At 38.4% G+C, this 4949-nt stretch overlaps 1 non-coding gene across 1 annotated transcript; it reads right to left on the bottom strand.

Moving 5' to 3' along the window:
• Positions 1-278: 278 nt before the first annotated feature.
• Positions 279-385, bottom strand: LOC126002247 (U6 spliceosomal RNA). The gene has a single exon (XR_007493004.1). It is a non-coding gene; the product is annotated as a U6 spliceosomal RNA (small nuclear RNA).
• Positions 386-4949: the final 4564 nt, after the last annotated feature.

Genomic DNA, 4949 nt, shown 5'->3' with positions numbered 1-4949 from the left:
AATAACACATATATTAAATTTTTAATAACTTTGATTTTGAGACCAGAGGATGAAAAACTATCTATAGTAGATATATAAGTAATAACTTATTAGTATATTGCCCTTATATAATAAAAAATCAAAATCTTGATGCATAGAGTAATAAAACATGGCATTTGATATGTACATAGGAAAACAATTCTGCAATTTTTTATTGCAGCATAAAATAGTAAATTAGTAACAGTTTGTTATTATTAATGAGGCTCTTTTTAAGGGTTTGCCATTACTTGATACTGTATAATCCCTTGTCTTATTTTTTCTCGAATTTGCGTGTCATCCTTGTGCAGGGGCCATGCTAATCTCTGTATCGTTCCAATTTTAGTATATGTGCTGCCGAAGCAAGCACGTCTTACTGTTTCTCAATGTGCCACAGATGAGTAAGATCATCCAAAATTTGTCTTTCTTTCTGTGGTTTAATTTATTTAGCATTATATTCTATAGTTCCATCCACTTTGCAACTACATAATCACATGTTTTCTTATTTGTTTATTTTTGCTTTTGGGCTTTCTGGCACTATTTCATCTTTTCTGATAGTTGCATAGCACTCCATTTTGTGTGTGTGTGTGTGTGTGTGTGTGTGTGTACATGCCACAACTTCTTTATCCATTCATCTGCATTGGGCATTTGAATTGTTTTCTTATCCTGGCTATTATATGAACCACCACTACATGCATAGGTACCATAAATTACCAAGTTATTTATAGTTGATTTTCAGGCACACAATGTTCCAACACCAACACCACCATTTTTTTTCTTGCTTCAGTGAGGACTTTTGATATTCTATTAAATAGAAGTGGAGAAAATGGACTTACTTGCCATGTGCTTGAACTCAGAGGACACCATTTATGATGCTAACTGGAAGTTTGTTGTAAAGGGCCATTTCTATTCTGAGGAATGTTTCTTATATATCATTTTGTTATAGATTTTGATTATGAGTAGATTTGAAAAAATGTTTTACACCATTGTCAGGGAAATGCAAATCAAAGCAATAACTATACACACATACCACAGACTAACACTCATTACAAAGAACAACAACCAGACCAGAGCGATAGCACAGTGGTAAGGCATTTGCCTTGCATGCAGCGATTTGGGATGGACCTGGGTTCGGTTCCCGGAATCCCATATGCACCCCCAAGCCAGGAGTGATTTCTGAGCACAGCGCTAGGAATAACCCTTGAACTCAGCCAGGTGTGCCCCCCCCCAAAAAAAAGAACAACCAATGTTGGCATCTATATGGAGAAAAGGATCCTCATTCACTGATGGTGGGAATTTTGATCTTGGTCCAGCCTTTTTGGAAGACAATATGAACACTCTTCAAAGAACGAGGAATTGGGGTTTCATATGGCCAGCAACCCCCCTCCTGGGAATTGACCCCCAAGACTCCAAAAGCACAATATAGAAAAGACATATGTACTCCTATGTTCATTGCAGAATTATTTACAAAAGTCAAAATTTAGAAACAACCCAATTGCCCAAGAAAAGATGACCACATAAAAAAGCAATATTATGAGTTCACACACAGTGGAACACTATTCAGCCACAATAAAAGATGAAGCTGGGACCAGAGAAATAATATGGCAGATAAGGACTTCCTTTGCCTTGGAAGTTGTTGACTTGGGTTCAGTCTCTGACACCCCATATGGTCCTCCAAGCCAACTAGGAGGAATTCTTGAGTACCAGAGCCAGGAGCATTTCCGGGTGTGGTCCAAAACAAACAAAAAAGGTGAAAGAATTCAATTTGCTGATTTATGGATTATCTGGAGAGCATCATCATGCTGAGTGAAATGGGTCAATTGATAGGAACAGACATAGAATGATCTCACTAGTAACTGGAAATGAAGAAACATAGTAGGGGATTCAACTACTTATAATTGTCCTGATTTCAAACTCTATGAAGCAACCATTTGTCAAAGTTTATAAAACTTATCTAAGATTTTTAGACTGACCTACTATGTCACCATGGTGCTCTCAATGAAAAGACTGAGGTTCTACCTACCCAAACAGCACAAATGTATTTAAGGTTCAGATTAGAACTCAGTTCTTATGAATTCTAGAACTGTTTATCTCACAGAATCATCAAACTTGTTCCTTGGTTACATAGTCACATAAGCCACTTAAAATTAAAAGTGCTCTAATCTTTTTTTAAGCTAGAATCTTTTTATATACTTGCTCTCATTTTTAGTTTGGTGGTTTTTTGAATAAAATCTTTATTTAAGCACCATGATTACAAGCATGATTGTAGTTGGGTTTTATCTAATCTTAAAATTAAAAATAATTTAATACTTTCTCAAGACATTTATATTTCAAACTAAAAAATTGTGTAATTTTTCTTTCTTTTATCTTGAAATAAAATACCATGGAAAGATTTTTATTCATGATTCCTCTATCAAGACAAGGTATAATTTATCAAGTTTTAGAAACATTTTGATATATTGCCTTTGAAAGAAAATTATCTACAAGGATGTGAGTAATATGATACTTGGCTAAACAGGTTTGGCAAGCTAGAATGCAGTATTTCAATTAATTTTTACCAAATTGGGTTTTATGTCAAGTGGTTGCTTCATAGCGTTTGAAACCAGGAAAATTATAAATACTTGAATCTATCTTTCGGGTATCTAGCAAAGTGTAATTAATTACTATTCAAAGCACGCTTTGTATGTCAAAATTGCTTTATAAATTCCAGTACAGTTTTTCATTAATAACCATGAATGCATTTGACGATCAAATGTGAACTAATTTGACATGAACCAAAATTGCTCATGACCCAGATGTGATATAATTACAAGACTCAATAATTTTAACCAAGAAATAATGAGTAGTTGAAATATTATAGGTATTTGAGAGATAGTAAAAAACAATTAAAAATGATTTTTTAAACTACAGGTTGAAAGATGGATCAAAGTGTTAGAGTTTATAGTTCACATGTGTGAGCACAGGGTTTCTCTCTCTCTCTCTCTCTCACACACACACACACACACACACACACACACACACACACACACACACACACACACCAATCCTGGGCACATTAGAAGTAATTCCCCCAAACATTGCACTGAAAAAACCGGCTATCCTTTGCAAAAGCTGGCTCCCTGTGTGTGACACCAGGCGGGGAAAATCCGCGAAAGTACACCGGCCCAGTGGGGCTCAGCTGTGAAAGACTGTGAGTGTGACCTGTCTATGTCTGTCTACTGTCCTCTTGCGTGAAACTCTTGCGAGTGGGGCAAAAAGAGCCTCCAGAAACCTCGCTCGCCCAGACGCCATTTTCAGGGAGGGACTTCAGAGCATAAAAACCGGCTATCCTTTGCAAAAGCTGGCTCCCTGTGTGTGACACCAGGCGGGGAAAATCCGCGAAAGTACACCGGCCCAGTGGGGCTCAGCTGTGAAAGACTGTGAGTGTGACCTGTCTATGTCTGTCTACTGTCCTCTTGCGTGAAACTCTTGCGAGTGGGGCAAAAAGAGGCTCAGAGGAGCACGGCCGCTCCGCTTCGCTACGCGGCCGTGCACTCTTTCTAAGGAAAGAACTCCATTGCAACAAGAAGGAAAAATCACACTAAGAACGGCGCTATATCACAGAAGCAAACATTTCTCTCTGGACTGTCTTCTCTGTTACATGCTCGGGCCTAAGATTTGACCCAGTGTGAGGCTTCATCCACGGAGGACTCCCCTCCCTTAGAGGCAAGTCAGCCCATCCAGAAAGGGAGGAGCCAGAGGAGTGTGCTGCCTACATCATATAGACAATGAATACCACTACAACACGTAGAAAAACCCAAAATACAAATGTGACAATGGGGAAACAGCGCAGGCCAGCATCAGACATAGAGAATGAAGATGACAATTCTGAGGACCAGATAATGACTGAACAACTAATCAACCTCTCAGATAAGGACTTTAGACTAGCAATATGGAAGGTGCTCAACAGACTCCAAGAAACCATGGATCGAGTTGAACAGAACACTAATAAGAACCAAGAAAATATGAAGGCAGAAATGACAAAACTCCAAACTGAAATAACATGTCAACTAACAGGCCTGAAAAACTCAGTAAACGAAGTGAATGACAAAATGGATAAGCTCTGGGACAGGGTATCAGAAGCTGAGAATAGACTTGGTGCTGTGGAAGATGAGATACATAACAATTCCATACAGCAGGAGAGATTGGACAAAAAACTTAAAGCAAATGAGCAGACAATGGAAAAATTAGTCAAAGAATGGGAACAGACGAAAATAGAAGTCTATGATAAGATCAACAGAAACAACTTAAGAATCATTGGAGTCCCAGAGACCCAGGAAGAAAATTTCCAGGAAGAATCAATGGTCAAGAACATCATTAAAGAGAAACTTCCAGAGCTAAAGAATATATGTGATCAAATCCTGCATGCCCGAAGAGTACCAACCAAAAGAGACCCCAGAAAAACCACCCCAAGACACATCCTAGTCACAATGACAAATCCCACAGATAGAGACAGAATTCTGAAAACAGCAAGATCAAAAGGGGAAATCATGTTCAAGCAAGCTTCCCTGAGATTTACAGCAGACCTGTCACCAGAAACGCTCAATGCCAGAAAGCAGTGGTGGGATATTGTGACAAGACTGAATGAAATGAATGCTTCACCCAGAATACTATACCCAGCAAAACTCACTTTCCGGTTTGATGGAAGAATACATGGTTTCACAGACAAAAAACAGCTCAGAAACTTCACAGACACAAAACCAGTCTTAAGAGAAAAACTGAAAGACCTAATCTAAGACAAGACTACCCAAAAGACACACCAAATTTTGAAATAAAGATGGCGTTAAATCCCAGGACAATTCTTTCTCTCAACGTCAATGGACTAAATGCACCAGTTAAGAGACACAGAGTGGCTAAATGGATCAAAAAACTCAATCCAACCTTCTGCTGCCTAC

Source organism: Suncus etruscus, chromosome 2 (genome assembly GCF_024139225.1).
Source record: "Suncus etruscus isolate mSunEtr1 chromosome 2, mSunEtr1.pri.cur, whole genome shotgun sequence".
Taxonomy (NCBI): domain Eukaryota; kingdom Metazoa; phylum Chordata; class Mammalia; order Eulipotyphla; family Soricidae; genus Suncus; species Suncus etruscus.
The sequence above is the reverse complement of the archived record's forward strand: the minus strand, read 5'-3'. Positions and strand labels throughout refer to the sequence as shown.